Source organism: Phalacrocorax aristotelis, chromosome 4 (genome assembly GCF_949628215.1).
Source record: "Phalacrocorax aristotelis chromosome 4, bGulAri2.1, whole genome shotgun sequence".
In the NCBI taxonomy this organism is placed as follows: domain Eukaryota; kingdom Metazoa; phylum Chordata; class Aves; order Suliformes; family Phalacrocoracidae; genus Phalacrocorax; species Phalacrocorax aristotelis.
In genome coordinates, this window is record NC_134279.1 from 14,376,826 (window position 1) to 14,392,354 (window position 15,529).

Consider the following 15,529-nt stretch of genomic DNA (forward strand, 5'->3'; position numbering starts at 1 on the left):
ATTAATAGAGGAAAGAACAGAAAGAGCGTTCATACTTGCTATACTTATTACACCTGTCTAGATTCATAAAGAGGTGTCTTGTTTCAAGGCACCTTGCCACTACTACTAAGAAACTGTCAAGTGAGTTTAGACTCAATTATAATGCTGTTCTTCATTTTGCAAGTATTCTTGCACATCTTAGTCCAACAGCATGAGAAAAGGAAGAGCAAAATGGTGACATAGATGGTGCTCCTTTTCAAGGCTGAAAAGTATTTTGACCATGTATTTTCAAGTGAAATTACTTGTAATTTGTTCAAAGTGGTACTGGCTGAGAATTTTCTCTCCATCCAAGAGTAACGTGGACATAGCTACTATTAGTCTAGAGACTGTTGCTTTTCTTCCTGTTTTAGGATAATTTTTTTTTTATATTGAAAAGCAAGTCATGCTGACTTCTGTGCACAGCTCTTCTCTTGGGAGCATGCCCTTTGCAGATCATAGAATTGTACAATGGTTTAGGTTGGAAGGGACCTTCAGAGGCCATCTAGTCCAACCCCACTGCAGTGAGCAGGGACATCTTCAACTAGATCAGGTTGCTCAGAGCCCCATCCAACCTGACCTTGAATGTTTCTACAGGTGGGGCTTCCACTACCTCTCTGGGCAACCCATTCCAGCGCTTCAGCACCCTCACTGTAAAAAATTTTCTCCTTATATTCAGTCTAAATCTACCCTCCTTTAGTTTAAAACCATTACCCCTTGTCCTGTCACAAGATGCCTTGCTAAAGAGACCGCCCCATCTTTCCTCTGGTTCTGAAAGGCCACAATAAGGTGTCCCTGCAGCCCTCTCTTCTCCAGGCTGAACAACCCCAACTCTCTCAGCCTGTCCTCATAGGAGAGGTGCTCCAGCCCTCGGATCATTTTTGTGGCCCTCCTGTGGACCTGCTCCAACAGTTCCACGTCCTTGTGCTGAGGACCCCAGAGCGGGAAGCAGTACTCCAGGTGGGGTCTCACCAGAGTGAAGGAGAGGGGCAGAATCACCTCCTTTGACCTAAGGCCACACTGCTTTTGATGCAGCCCAGGGTACAGTTGGCCTTCTGGGCTGTGAGTGCACATTGTTGGCTCATGTCCAGCTTTTCATCCAATACTCCAAGGCCTTCTCTGCAGGGCTCCTTTTGATCCCTTCATCCCCCAGCCTGTATTGATACTGGGGGCTGCCCTGACCCAGGTGCAGGATGTTGCACTTGGCCTTGTTGAACCTCATGAGGTTCTCACAGGCCCACCTCTCCAGCTTGTCCAGGTCTCTCTCGATGACATCGCGTCCTTCTGGCATGTCAACTGCACCACTCAGCTTGGTGTCATCTGCAGGCTTGATGAGGGTGCACCCGATCCCACTGTCTATGTCCTGGAGATGGAGCTGTGCTATGTATGCCACTCATATTGTGGTGGGTTGACCCTGGCTGTATGCCAGGTGCCACCAAAGCTTCTCTATCACTCCCCCTCCCAACTGGACAGGGGAAAGAAAATATAATTAAAAGCTCGTGGGTCAAGGTGAGGACAGAGTGAGATCATTCATCAACTACCATCACAGGCAAAACAGGGTCAACTTGGGGAAATCAGTTAATTTACTGACAATCAAATCAGAATAAGGTAATGAGAAAATAAACCAAGTCTTAAAACACCTTCCCCCACCCTTCCCTTCTGCTTAACTTTACTTACCATTTCTTTGCCTCCTCCCCCCACCAGCAGTGCAGAGGGATGGGGAATGGGGGTTGTGGTTAGTTCATCACCCATCTCCCCTGCCCCTTCCTCCTCAGGGAGGACTCTTCACACTCTTCCCCTGCTCCAGCGCGGGGTCCCTCCCATCAGAGGCAGTCCTCCATGAACGTCTCCAACATGGGTCCTTCCCATGTGCTACAGTTCTTCACAAACTGTTACGGGGTGGGGTCCCTTCCATGGGGTGCAGTACTTCAGGAACTGATTGCTCCAGCATGGGCTCCTCTCTCCGTGGGTCCACGAGTCCTGCCAGGAGCCTTCTCCAGCACAGGCTTCCCAAGGGGTTGCAGCCTCCTTTGGGCATCCACTGGCTCTGGCATGGGGTCCTCCTCAGGCTGCAGGTGGATATCTGCTCCAATGTTAACCTCCATGGGCTGCAAGGGGACAGCCTGCCTCACCATGGCCTTCACCACAGGCTGCAGAGGAATCTCTGCTCTGGTGCCTGGAACACCTCCTCCCCCTCCTTCTTCACTGACCTTGGTGTCTGCAGGATTGTTCCTCACATATTCTCAATCCTCTCTCTGGCTGCAATTGGTGCAGGTTCCCCCCTTTTAAATATGTTATCCCAGAGGCACTACCACTGTTGGCTGATGGGCTCAGCCTTGGCCAGTGGCAGGTCCATCTTAGAACCAGCTGGCATTGGCTCTGTTGGACGCAGAGAAAGGTTCCAGGACCCTCCCACAGAAGTTACCCCTATAGCCGCCCGCTACCAAAATCTTGCTGTGTAAACCCAATACATATCTACATCCCAATTTAGGGAATTTGCTGCTTCATTCTGCTACTTCAGAGAGATGAGATTTCTAAAAAGCTGTAACAGGGTATGTTCACAGCTGCTTTGTGGAGTGTCTTTTCTCCCTGTGGGTCAGGAGTGACTTCTGGAAAGCAATAAACAGATCTACTGAACCATTTATGAGAAGAGAAACCGAAGTGGCCAGCTCTAGCCTCAAACCCAAGACCTTTGGTGATCAGCTAAGAGAACATGTGGAGAGGTCAGTGATAACCGCTCTGAGCCCATGCCCCACTGCTGGCCCAGGTATTCCTGCTTCAGCCAGGGCCTGTCCTAATGCAGGAGCCAAAACCAGCAGCTCCCCACTAGATGGAGAGCTAAGCACACATAACCAATGTAGAGGCCTCAGCTCTTACGGAAGACTACCAGTACATTCCCAGTTTTAATTTGTGATTAAACTGTGTTCATCTGTAGCAAGCACAGAAGAACAAATTAATGAGCCTCTGGCCTTTTTAGATTTCCGAGCCTTCACCTGTACTCAAAAGATGTTACATAGCTTGCTTCTCACATGCATGGCCTGTACTTCAGTTAATGGGTCATCTGGTACCAGAAAGTTTTCCTTCCACAAGAGGAAAAAATGACAAGAATAGGACTTAACTCAGAATAAGGGAGTAAACACTAGCACTGGGATTTGCAGACTCATTCAAAACAATATATAATACACTTTTAAGTATAGTGTGGGACTGAACTTGGGGTCCATGATGTCTTGGTGGGTTTACAATTTTTTTTTCAATAAAAGCTTAGTACACTGAATTCCATTTATGTAGTAAAAAAAGACTTCTATGAAGGAACTTGAAAACAATGTCAGTCATCAGTTAGGGAGACAAAACGCATGCAATCCCTCTCTACTTTTTCTTTTCAAAGCTTAGAGACTTTGCTTTACACATGATAAGTAACTTCTTTATGAAATAATGTTTTTATTTTTTGTAGTAGTTACTACTCAAACTTTGTTATTCATTGCAAAAGATAATCCAAAAGCAAAGTAAAAAAATCTACCAGACTTAAGAACATTAGACTAGTTCTTAGTTAGAAAACAGCTTTTTTTTTTTCTTTAAACAAATACTAACCAACCTGGACAGCTAATCTAGTAGTAAGGCTCTGTGCTGTTTTGCCAAAATTTTTTATTATCTGAGTAACTAGGCACATTCTTGTCACGCAAAAACATATTATTCAATGGAAAAATAAAAAGATACATTGAAAGAGCCTAGAGTTTCATTGTCAGATGTGAATGCTTTTTTGTTATTTCAAATCTTCCTAACAATCTCAAGACACCTCATATAAAATCTGAACTATATAAACTGAGAAACAAAGTTGAATATATACCTAGAACTAAGTATTTCTACTACTTTTATTTCTGCTACTTTTATTTACTGCGTGGTAATAAAACAACATTCATACTTATATTCTTTCTCCCTATTCTACTAATTATTAGTCTAAATCAAATACTTATAAATAAGGACTTCTTTTTATAACAAGACTAAATTTTTAATCAACTATTTAATGCTATTAAAAAAACAAAACCACACCCCACATATGGTTACAACTCCTTGAAAAACCTGTAGCTTTATTCAACTTTTATCAGATGTTAAACAACATATCACTCACCTGTAAAAACATAACATAACCTAAACATTCTCTTTTTAAACAACTTATCTGGGTCTTTCTCCAGCTACTTTTAATTAATGTGCCCCTCCTGTTAATCAGTGCCTTGGTTTTGGGTCAAATTACTCTAAGTATATATAAGCTTGCAGTATATACTAGGTAGAGTTTTTGTTAGATTGCTTAGCATATGGGGATTTTTTTCTGTTTTAGGAAGAGGACAATCAAGTGGGGTTTTTTTGAAGTATCTTCATTATTTTCTTAGGGGTTTTTATGTCACTGTAAGCTACTTAGTAATTCTTTTCTAAATCTCTAGGAAGAAATTTTTTTTCTAGTCCTCAGTGTATGTTGTTTCTTATATTGTTAAGTATTGGGGGTTTTTTAGGGAGGGACCTGGAGTATTTTATGATGGGGCTTCAATGGAGAGTAGGTTGCTGAATAGCTTTAGGCTTGCTTTTAACTACCTCCGTCTTTATCACTGTGTTCCTTTTGTTTGTGGGAGATCTGATAATATGTCACTGATATATTTGTACATGATAAGGGGAAGTCTGAAAGATGAGTTTGTACACAATGAGGGAACCTCTAAAGTATTCAGCCTATTCCACTCTTGTTTTTATTTAAGGAACAGTTTATTTTATCAATTGTGCTGAGTTGATTCAAGTGCACTTTACGTTCTTTGCCTGAAATGATGTAGTAAGCTAGCTGACCATGAGTCTCAAAGCTTGGTGGCTTCTACTAAACTTTAGCAGAATATTTTTTTAGTAATACCTAATATTACTGCCATGGCAGTCTCAATTCCCGTTTTCCAGGGAGAACCAGGTTGCTAGTGTATTTATTCTGGGCTAAATCAGAAGTACTTCATAATTTCTTTTTTGCTTGTTACCATGCTATAAAGCCAGCAATTGATAAAACATTTTCACAGGCTAGCATGTGTGGAATGTTTCTGGGCATGACTGAGGAAAATGTGTTAACAGTTACCACATAATTCAGGGTGAGGCCTGGCATGGTTATCTTTTGTTGGCTTTCAAATGCTGCAATCGTTGCAACTTCTATGCTTGAGGGTACATACATGCTTCCATTTTTGTATGGGACTTGAGAGAATGATACCTGAGTACCTGATCATTTCTGGATACAAAACACTGCACTGCTCTATGACTTTGCTTTTAAAACATGCACTGTGGCTACACACCTGAGTGCCATTAAACCATCATGTAATTATTTGCAGTAATTGTTACTGAGTGTTTTCAAAAGCCAGGAAGCACGAAGACTACATTCACCAGCATATTCTGCCTAGTTGGACTCCACTATGTATGGACAGTCCCATGCACTAACTATGAAATTAGAGGGGAATGGTAAGGTGTAGCAGTACTCTATAACTGCTTCATGTGGTCAAAATCCACTACCAGCTATGGTTCTCTGTTCTGTAGGATAGGGAATAGTCGCTTTATATAGTTACTACTGCTTTGTTTAGCTATGCTGGGTATGGCACTTTGTTGTGATTCCTCATAGCCTTTAGCATTTTAGGCAATAATATGCCTTTGTGGCATGTGTGAAGAGCCAAACAGAAGGAAGTTGATCACTAGACTGGGAGCTCATATTAGTTTAGGGCTCATGAGTAGGCTTGCTATCCTGTCATAGTCCCAGGGAAAATATATAAAATGTGAAATGAGATTCACTCAATAAATAATTATAGGATGGAAAGGTATTAGTGTAAGTCAATATGGCTTAAAGGAACACAGATGCTAGCAAACAAGCTACGTGATGTTTCTTAAGCAGAAGCACTAGAGTTGGAAAAAGTGATGGTGCAGGTGTAGTACATTTGGGGGCCAAATGTACTACACAGGAGCTTATGATTTGCAAGAGTTAGTTTTTCAGAGCTAATAGGATAAGAGCTGGTACACTAGTCTCATTCTAGCTATTAAGGAATCCTTATCTGCTGAGGGCTTTTGTTAAACAGTCACAAGTCAGCATTTCTATTTACAGTCTGCAAGTAAATAGGTAATAGAACGATCTTTGTGGATGCTGCATTACAGTGCGAACAGACTGGTAAGGCAGGACTGTCCGGATGGAGTTGTGTCATTAAGGCAAATTAGACCTTGAAATGTTTGCATGCAAATTAGATATAGATATGTTGGTATTTCATTCCTTTTTAGCTTGCATATTGGCTCTGGCAAACCTGTTAAGAGAAATAAGCCTGAAATATTGATACATGTGTTTTAAAAGAGGTGTTAAAGCATTGGGGCAATACGGCAAAGCATTGTCAGACTGATTTTAAAAAAGATAAATGCTTTTTATGGAGGACCTGAGGAATTTATGTTATTGAGTTCTTTCAGAAATCCTTGGAGTAGCTAACTATCCATTTTGCTTCTATGGAAAGCACGTTTATTAAACTAGGGTGACAGATGCAATAATAAATGGGTAGAAATTGAAAACATGCAACTGTAATGAGAAAACAAAGCACCAGTTCCTAAGAGCAGTGCTTAATCTCTGGAACTATCAAGGGGAAAGGGTAAATTTCCACTGTTTTGCTTTCTTGAAATCCAGACTGGCTGCTTTGTTGGGAAGTGGTTTAGTCAGGTAACACTGGCTGAGTTTAGTCCGGAAGTAATGGTGCAATTTAAGGGTCTGATCTACAGGAGGTCAGACATGTTGACCTAATGGTCTGTTCAGGCCTTAAGCTTTTTGAAGCTATGAAGTGATTTGAAGGTGAAAAAATTTATACCTTACCAATTTCTGCACAGCAGCCATGCTGCAGGTTTTAATTAATTTTATTCTGTGATGCTTGTATTTGAGGCGTAGCGGCATCAGAAATTTGTGGTCAGACAACAAAGCAAGCAAGCTCGTCAAGTAATATCTACATTAACGTTTGGGTCTAAGTGGAAGGTTACATTCTGTTTTTCACTAAGGTGATCATACTTTGTGAAATACATGTTTAATGTACATGTTTAATGTTTAATACATGTTTAAAATTCTTGATCAGAAAGGGAGCTGCTAGAGTACGTGCTGCCATGTGAAATAATTCTTTTGTTGTTTTGTGTTTGTCTGGGGTTTTTCTGTTTGTGTTTTTTCGTGTGTGTATGGTTTGCTATAATTGAGTCAGGAGAATGTTTTCCACCTCTCAGTAGCTTTATGCCAAATACTTGCTTAGAAGTGGTCTTATAGTTTCTAGTTTTTCACTAGTCAAGGAAGTCCGTGGGCCTGGGAGAAAAGAGGTACCTGGCTTCACAGCGGGTACTGAACTGAAGGAGATGGTATATGCTTTTCTGTGAGAAGATGTGGGCTATCCTGAACACACGGGGCACTGCAAGCAATGTGGAGGTTAACCTTTCTGGAAAGGAGCTATTCTTACCTTGTAAAGAACAGACATAGTTTCAAGTACTGTTGTCACAAGGAGTTAAGTAGCCTTGGTGAACACAGCCCTGGAAGGGTTATGCTATGTTAAGCTGTTACCAAGTACGAATGAACAAACAGAAGCAACGTGGCAGTGGCATTAGGTTCCAGGCTAAGGACATGAAATGAAAGAGGAGCCAGGATGGAAGCCTGTGGTGTGCTTGTGCCAGGGGCTCGGCAAATATCTGCATCCTCCAGCAATGGTGGAATGCATTCCTTTGTTTGGAGATGGGTCATCCTTGTTGTTTTCACTTCCCTCTGATGATGGGTGGAGGGTGGTGTTGGCTAAATCTGTGGGAGTCTGGCCTCAGCAAATAATTAATTTCTTGTTGGGGGTATGGTCTCTGGTTGGGATGGCCAGGCCTTTGGCTGAAGCTGAAGGGCTGTCATTAAATGACTGGGTACCTCTGGGCATGCTTTCAGACACAAGCCATGGCTAGCTATGGAGTGGAGGTACCTCTGGGCAGGTTGGGTAGTAGCTGAATGACGGCATTGTGGGTGCCAGTGATGTCTGGCTGCTGGTCTTTGACACCTGAAGATGTGGAACTACTACTAAGCAGCAATGCTTGAAGAACTAAGTGTGTCGGATGAGAAGATGCATATAGGTACATAAGCCTTTGAATCTCCTAATCACCTGGCTTTTCAGTTGTTTTATTTCCTGAGTTGCCTCTTGCAGGAGAATTATCAAACATGGATGAGCAGCTAATAATAATCATTGCTTGCCTGCTAGTGAGGACTAGTGAGTGACAGTGACATTAGTGCTGACAAGTGACAGAGCTGGATGCCTGGGGAAAATGAAGAGGCAGGTGGGTGATTGTCAAATCAGTCTTCCCTGCCTCGCATGTGTGGGCTGTTGTTAGCAGAATGGTGAGGTTGTTCAGAAATGCCTTCTGCTGTCAACTAGAGCCTGTGGCATTGGGCTTACTCTTAACACAATTTACAGATAGTGATGCTGATCATGAAATTGTGCAGCTGCTCTTTGAAATCCCATCAGCGCACTGCCTCCTGGCATGAATGTGGATAGCCTTTGGGAGCCAGACTGGTAGAAGACAACTAAAGGAGAGAGATTGGATTATCAGTTACAACAGTTCATCACACTGGACTCTTGCATAATTTTTAATTGAAAAAAGGTAACTGACAATTAAATTACATGTCCTGACATGCAGACAGTAGATTTCATATCCAGTTGTTCCTCTTCTCTTTGCCTAAGGACAGATGTGGTTTTACCCTGGTCTTGCTTTTGATGCCTTGTAACCATTAATCTTTCATTGCCAAGCTGCTGTGTGCACCAGTATTGAGGAATCCTACTGTAGCTCATGGGGCAGTCAGCTTGGAGCTGCTGCTGGTAGGAAGAGATCTGGCAGAAAACTGGCTGGCTTGTGTCAGAGGGTTATTACAACCCCACTTGTCTGTCCTGTGCTCACACCAGACATTGGGGAATGTTTAGGTGTGTTTACGCATTCAGGAGCTGGGAGGGAAGTAAGGTCATGGGCAGACTTGTAGGTGATTAAAGAGAAAGTTGGGTTTGCTTTGCATATATACTGTATTTAATGGTTTTAGGTAAATCTGTTGAAGACAGATTCTGTACTCTAGCTTGTACTGAGTAGATGGCTTGATTCCCATTATGGCTATTTCTGGGCCTTTCACTTTAGATGCTGTAATTGCTATGTTGGTTTCTGTTGACTCATTTTTACTCAAATGTCTCACTAGGAGACAGATACCAGTCAGCTGTTACCTGCTTCTGAGGTTCTAACACAATTATGATACTTAAAGGAGAAGACAGTTAAAGATTTTCCATGTGCTCCTCCAAGCTAGTTATTTTGTTTGCCACACTTGCAGAGTTGGCAGGCATTTTCTTCCTTTGTTGACTTATTGCAATTGGTTGTGGCTGCTATCAGCATCAATTGTGGTATTAGCTTGTACTGCAATAGGAAAGAATCTATGCAAAGGATTAGGTCTTCTTTCTCACCAGTACATAGCAATCAATTCCTAAGATACTGGGGCTGGCAGTACAAATCATTGGATTCTCACAAAATGAGATGTATTCTGTTTTGGTGTGAAGCCCCTTGTACTTAGCTGGATTGCTTTTCCTGAGAGTACTACAAAGTTGACTTAGGATTTCTGCAAGTCAGTTGCAGCTCATGGGAAGGGAGTTTGTTGCCTCACATTTTAAGGGCATCAAATTAAACGTTGACTCTGTCTCCCAGCAAATATAACTAGGTTTTAGTGGGTGTATGGACCTTTGGTTAGGTTAGGTTTGGTTAGGACCTGCACACCTCATGCAGGTAACCAGCCTTACTGTTCTACACCAAGCAGGGATACTTAATGCAATTTGAAGTCAGTATGGTTCAGTAAATTTAATACAAGGCATAATTGTTTTCTGAGCAGCTGTTGCTGAGGGAACTGAAAAGTGAGCCTCATCTTCTAAATGAAAGTTAGTCTTTTAAGCTAATTCTTTGAAATACCTTCCAAAGTGGACAATTGATTTAAAAAAAACCCCAAACAATTAAAATTAGGTCATCAGGGATAAAGAAAACAAGACTCTACAGGGCAAGAGTTTTCCTGTAATTGACTATTTATTCTCATGGTGGTGTCCAGAGGTTTTCACAAAGGATAGCCCTGCTTTACAGGCAGTTTGTTCTTCTGTGCTGGCCTTATGGCAGATAGAAAACTGGTTCAGGTCCATTGGTGCTGGACTCAGATGACAATTGCTGTACCCAGACTGTCTCAGCCAGGTAAATAGCCTTTTGTGAAAACAGCACGTTCTCAGTTAGCTTTGGGCTTTCACCAACCATTTTGTATCTAGGTACATTATAAACCCCTCCTGTGTCCCTCCTATTAAACAGAGTCTGGTGAGCTGTGTGTGGCTTGGATGAGTTACAGCTCCAGCAGCTCAGTGTGCCACATCTTCCCCAGTAACAGTCATGGAGTTGTAAAGATGTACCGAAATGCTACAGATGTGCAAGAGTAACTTAGCCTTTGTTTCCAAGGGGTAGTCCATAAGAAGGAGAGAGCCCAGCTCTAGTTAGAACTGTACTTCTGAAAGTTGGTATTGTGTAAAAAGGGGGCATATTGTGGCACTACTTCCACAGAAGTGTGTCAGCATGGGCCTAATTCTGAGCAAGTGAATAATCTGTCTGAAATGGATCACAAGATTAAAGCACGTGCAGCAGAAGCTAGTTAGGAAACCAAGTGAAAATACCCTGTCAGATTACCTAGTAGTACCAAGGGCTGCTGTAAAATGGCATCGGGTTTAGTACCTAAAAAGTTCTCTGATCTATACCCCATTAAAAAGTTACTCTTTAAACTGATTAGTTGTTTTGGGGCATGTCTTAAAGAATCAATCATGTGCAGTACTGTGATAAAGGCTTTTCTTTACTGCTGTGCATGGGATGTGTTTTATTCATGTTTCCTGTGCAGTTGTTTTTTTGTTTCCTGGAAATGGCTGTTCTGCATGGTGACCCAGAGAGAAACCTAATGGTTAAACAGCACCTCCACATCTGTGAGGGTGAAATAACTGGGTAGTTTTCCTTAATGAGCAGCTGAGTCCCACAGTGGAAGTTTCCACTGCAAGGAGAAAGGCTATGTTTGCAGGATGAAGCAAGCTGTTCTTGCACCTTATTCTGTCCATCAGACAGTGACTCCCATGGGACCTGCAAACAGAAGAACAAGAGAGGAAGCTGTGCCAACCCTCGCTGCAAGGCATTTTGTTTGGGTTTTGCCTTATGACAGTCAGGTGGCAGAATGTGGATTTCTGTTTCAAGCTTATGGTCACCTGCTGTGTCCATCCTGCAAAGGGCTTTGTACTATAGGCACATCCAAGCTACTTAGCAAAGACAAGCTGGACAAAACAGACTGCGCTGAATTCTAAGCTTTTGTATTGAGCCTCTTGTAGGTTCTTGGTTCAGCTCAGCTAAGGCTTGCCTTTGTATCCCTTGACTCTACTATGTCATAATTTGGGCATGGCTTATAGGGACTTCAGTTGCTTTGAAACAAACAAGCTGCCTTCATGAAGTGTAGTTGTGGCCTTATGGCAGTTGGCTAGTGAAGAGCTGAATCAGGTCAGCGCAAGCGCTTATAAAAGCAACGAGAACAGCACCCAGTATAGGGGAATATGCTGCAGAGTATATGAAAATTTCTCTAGAGAACATCTGGTGGTCATGAGCTTTTAAACATACCTTCAGACTCTCACCGGACTCCATTGCTTCCTGCTACCAGCTTCACAGGAGCTGAACTGCTTTCTTATTAGTGACAGTAACAATCATCTGCTCAAGGAGGGGTTCTCTCCAGGCCATCCCTCTTCTTGAACTCTTCTTTTGTGTTCCTACAGCACTGAACAACTTATCTGCTGCCATAAAACTTGAGTGCTAGCTATACAACACTTGGTTAATTCTCAGACACTTGCCATGTTGTCACACGGATCATTCTTGATGTACTCTGCAGCTGGTCTCCTTTGCTGCTCTTAATCTCTGCTGAAACATTTTAAGCTCCTAAGCACACAGTGATTCACAGTGGTTTCATGGTTTATTTTCAATATTAACATAGAGGAGGCATCACCTCATGAACAAAAGAGCCTCAAGGCTAGTGCATTAGGCAGTCTCAGGAAAAGCCTAAAGGTTGCTGAGCTGAGACTACAAAAATCCTTTCTTAAACATAGTAATTGAAGAACTTCTAAAAACCTGATTTCTCTTCTATCAGAAGTCTTTGCTGGTGGTTTGTGCAAATGCCTGCACATAGCATGTTAGCCAGGGATTTATTTTTGTTAGCTGAAAAATGCCCTACAGGGATTTCTCTAGCATTGTTGGATTATGCTGGTCCCTGGTGGCACCTTCTGGGTTTAAAATTCCTCAGAAGAAGGCTTGAGAGAAAGCTCAGCCAGAGTGTTTTTGTTTCAATACCTAGAGGCAGAAATTAGTCTTTGCTCTTCCTTTGGGTCCTCTTTAGGAAAGAATAAGTAGCAGAGTATTTCTAAGATCTGTTTAGACAAGAAAAATTACAAAATGCAGCCAAGAGTTACGTAAAAGTTTAGGATCCCTTGGGGGTTTGAATTTTTCAGGTTCACTAGGGTTGGAGATGAATCTTGGAAGGAGTAGCCTCAAGCTGTAATGGGAGGCCACACAAAGCCCATGCGTGTCCAGGCAATGAGAACTGAGTATTTCTCAGAGGGAAAATGCAACTCCATCCAAACCCCTCTGCCAGTGGTTCAGATAATGGAGGACTCTTATCCTAAACCTTTAATTTACAAATGAGATAATACTAGCCCACCAGAATTAGGGTTTCTGAGTACCAGAGGGGACAGTCAAATGTCAGTTGTCCCAAATAATCTTAGTGTGGACTGCAAGGTGGTCAGGGAGTAAGGATGCTTCTCATGCAGCATTACCTATTGCACTGTGTGAATAACTAATAATCCAGTCTCCCGTAGTTGAGAGACACCAGAGGAGAGTCATTCACCTTTTAAGATGTGTGGGATGTCTCATGCCCTGGAGAGCGCTGTTTTTCCTACTTGGCTATGGAGGGAGTCAACATGCCTTGGATATTACATGCTTACACCACCTTGAGACAGTATTCATTGTGCAGGACAAATGGCATTCATTCACTCTCCCTGTTACCATGACTGTTTAGCTGCATGGTCCCAAGTGTTAACCGTTCCTCTGAGAATTATATTCATATCACCCCAATTGGTAACCTCTTTCGCAGAGACTGAAATGAACCATAGATATGCTCATGTGAATAGAAAGCATGCTTGTGTTGATGGTAACAGAATCAGTGTAACTAACAAGTGTTGTCACTTCAAACTTAAAGGGGGGAAAATGCTAGTTTATACATGTCAAGACAGTGATAATGGGGTAAGTTTACTTCTCCTCTTGTCTGAAATGTGTTTCTGTGCATGATTTTCTGGGGTTGTCCTAGCAATTCCTTTAACTTGTGAGTAATAACTATTTCCTTGACAATGTTTCCCTTGTTATCAGAGCTTGTGCTCTGACGGAAAACTGCCACTTCATCTTTTACAGCCAGTTGACCTACTGGAATAAATGCACTTCAGCTAATTAGTCATTGTGGTTTTACTTGAGATGTCTGGCTCTTTGGAGCAATCTTCCTTTCTATACTGCAGTATAATTACTAAAAAGCAGTTGAATATTACTGATAGCGTTTGGTGCTATCGGTCTTCTAAGAAAGAGTACAGTACGGGAAGCTAGCTTCTCTGTGCCTGTTGATGTGTGTGTGCCCTCTTGACTTCAGATGTGGAAGCAGCCATGTTGCAAGATGCTGATTCTCAAACTGAGATTGCTTCATGTTCGGTCTGTATTTCTGTTTCCTGTGGCTGCATGAGCATCAGGTAGATTGTTAATCCTAAGGGAGCAGTGGAAGAAATGTCTTGTCTTCAATGCATACAAGCTCATAAATCATGCGTATGATAACTTCATATTCATCTAGAGAGAAGTTCCTTTGGCTCCTGTCTGCAGTAAACTCTTTATTGAGAAAGCAGAGACACTGGTGCTCAGTGATTCCCAGCACTGTGCTTTAGTGCAAGTTTGTTTTGCTAAGGACTATTGGTCCTCCCAGATGACATAAATATCCTTCCTCCCTTCATGTGCTGGTTGATAGGACTTGGCAAGCTCACTGACATAGCTTAGAAGTCCTGCTTTGTAAGGAGATCTTTGAAGTAGCTATATAGAAAAATCTACAAAACCTAGCCTGAAGTGAGTGCTCATTTTCAGCTGAAATCTTCCCAGTAGCCTCTTGTCAAAGGGAAGATAGAAGATATGTAACAGGTTCTGATCCCTGGCTGTGAGCTGAGCTGTCTTGGGTTTGGGGGGCAATGTTAATACAGATATTGTCACACAGTAACAATAAGAAAATATCTTCTCTGTTCACTGTAATATAGACTTCCTTGAGCCATGGAGTAGCAGGTAATAGGTAGTGCTGAGGGCAGCTGTAATGAAGATGGGGACTGGATATCTTGGGATTAAGGTGTTGTTTCCTTTGCAGACACTATATCAGTGCTTTTAGCTGGATAAATTGTTGTGTTATTCCTTCAAAATGTGCCACAACTAGCATCACCTATGGTTGAGGAAAGTAGAAAACAGTTGTTCTGGCTATGGTGGAATGGGAGTCACAAAAAAGGGATGAAGATGTGCAGAGACTATTCCCTCTTTTGCACTGTCCATCAAGTGCACAGGCTTAATAATTATGTAGCTATAGGATAATGGATGGAATTGGCACTGCTAGAGTTGAGGTACAGCGTTGATTCAGTGTAGAGTTGATTTAGTGTGCCTTCAATATTTATGTTGCCTGAATGGGATGGGTGGAGCAGGGAAATAAACTCACAGGGGAATAGAAAGTGAGCCAGATAGATTAGTGATGTGTCTGAACTACTGTGAGTTTGAGGGGAGAATTTGTGTTGGTGGGATGCATGATTACACGTATACCCTTGAGACACAGATCAACAACTTTATTGATATGTCTGGTAATCCACCCAGTACAAAACCCTGTGCTTACAAGGGTCAGGGGTGTTGGGCTTCTCATTTAGATGTTAACTATGAAACTTGGTCTGTTAATACCATAGTGATCCTGAGCACAGGGGTCTCGCACCAGCAGGTTGGAATGAAGGAATTCAAGAAAGGTAAAAGCTGTTTCTTAACAAGTTGGTACTAATTAAGTGTCCTCCTGGTCTCTGCTACTCTTGTTTACTCAAATGCCATTTACTATCATGTTTTTTGAACTTGCCTGTGTGAAGGTTGAGTAGGGACTGTCTGTGCCCCTTGAAACTGCTTCAAATCTCTTAGACTGTACACATGAGGGACCTAAATATACATTTAGGTAAAATATATAACACAGCTGCTAGGCAATTTATTTTCACCAGTGGAAAGACTATTTCAAGACAGTGGTAAAATGCCAAGTTAATGATGGGGGTTGTCCTCTTACTTGTGAAAATAAATTGTATATTCTATGATCTCAACCAGACTAGTTTTTAATTATGTGTTTGGCTTTGATTTACTAGGT